The sequence below is a fragment of the Sapajus apella genome, unplaced genomic scaffold (genome assembly GCF_009761245.1).
Source record: "Sapajus apella isolate SASKATOON/1434 unplaced genomic scaffold, GSC_monkey_1.0 scaffold3, whole genome shotgun sequence".
NCBI classification, from domain to species: Eukaryota; Metazoa; Chordata; class Mammalia; order Primates; family Cebidae; genus Sapajus; species Sapajus apella.
Genome location: NW_022436943.1, coordinates 52,819,646 through 52,821,790, shown reverse-complemented (window position 1 = coordinate 52,821,790; position 2,145 = coordinate 52,819,646).

The window sequence follows — 2,145 nt, the reverse complement described above, 5'->3', positions numbered from 1 at the left end:
AAGAAGAGCTAACGATCCTAAATATATACACACCAAATACAGGAGCACCCAGATACATAAGGCAAGTTCTTAATGACTTACAAAGAGACTTAGACTCCCACACAATTATAGTGGAATACTTTAACACCCCATTGTCAATATTAGACAGATCAACGAGACAGAAAATTAACAAGGATATCCAGGACTTGAACTCAGACCTGGACCAAGCAAACCTAACAGACATTTACAGAACTCACCACCCCAAATCCACAGAATATACATTCTTCTCAGCACCACATCAATCATACTCTAAAACTGGCCACATAATTGGGAGTAAATCACTCCTCAGCAAATGCAAAAGAATGGAAATCATAACAAACAGTCTCTGAGACCACAGTGCAATCAAGTTAGAACTCAGAATTCAAAAACTAACTCAGAACCGCACAGCTTCATGGAAACTGAACAACATGCTCTTGAATCTTGACTGGATAAGCAATGAAATGTAGGCAGAAATAAAGATGTTCTTCGAAACCAACGAGAATGAAGACACAACATACCAGAATCTCTGGAACACATTTAAAGCAGTCTCTAGAGGAAAATATATAGCAATAAGTGCCTACATGAGAAGCAAGGAGAGATCAAAAATTGACACGCTATTGTCAAAATTGAAAGAGCTAGAGGAGCAAGAGAAAAAAAAAAAAAAACTCAAAACCTAGCAGAAGACAAGATACAGCTAAGATCAGAGCAGAACTGAAGGAGATAGAGACACAAAAAACCCTTCAAAAAATCAATAAATCCAGGAGATGGTTTTTTGAAAAGATCAACAAAATAGACGGACCACTAGCCAGATTAAGAAAAAAGAAAAGAGAGAATAACCAAATTGATGCAATAAAAAACGATAAAGGGGATATCACCACAGATTCCACAGAAATTCAAACCATCATCAGAGATTATTACAAACAACTCTATGCACATCAACTAGTAAACCTGGAAGAAATGGATAAATTCCTGGACACTTGCCTCCTCCCAAGCCTAAACCAGGAAGAAGCCGAAACCCTGAACAGATCCATACCAAGGTCTGAAGTTGAGGCAGCAATTAATAGCCTACCAACCAAAAAAAGTCCAGGTCCAGATGGGTTCACAGCCAAATTCTACCAGACATACAAAAAGGAGCTGGTACCATTCCTTCTGAAACTATTCCAAATAATCCAAAAAGAGGGAATCCTTCCCAAGTCATTTTATGAGACCAACATCATCCTGATATCAAAACCCGGCAGAGACTCAACAAGAAAAGAAAACTTCAGGCCAATATCCATGATGAACATAGATGCAAAAATCATCAATAAAATACTGGCAAGCCGATTGCAACAGCACATCAAACAGCTTATCCACCATGATCAAGTAGGCTTCATCCCAGGGATGCAAGACTGGTTCAACATACCCAAGTCTATAAATGTAATTCACCACATAAACAGAACCAAAGACAAAAACCACATGATTATCTCAATTGATGCAGAGAAGGCCTTTGACAAAATTCAACAGCCCTTTATGCTAAAAACCCTCAATAAGCTAGGTATTGATGGAACGTATCTCAAAATAATAAAAGCTATTTATGACAAACCAACAGCCAATATCATACTGAATGGACAAAACCTGGAAGCATTCCCTTTGAAATCTGGCACTAGACAAGGATTCCCTCTCTCACCACTCCTATTCAATATAGTACTAGAAGTTCTAGCCAGAGCAATCAGGCAAGAAAAAGAAATAAAGGGTATTCAAATAGGAAAGGAGGAAGTCAAATTGTCTCTATTTGCAGACGACATGATTGTATATCTAGAAGACCCCATCGTCTCAGCCCCAAATCTCCTGAAACTGATAAGTAACTTTAGCAAAGTCTCAGGATACAAAATCAATGTGCAAAAATCACAAGCATTCCTATACACCAATAACAGACTTAAAGAGAGCCAAATCAAGAACGAATTGCCATTCACAATTGCCACAAAGAGAATAAAATACCTAGGAAAACAACTAACAAGGAACATTAAGGACCTCTTCAAGGAGAACTACAAGCCGCTGCTCAATGAAATAAGAGAGGACATAAACAGATGGAGAAACGTTTCATGTTCGTGGTTAGGAAGAATTCAATATCTTGAAAATGGCCATACT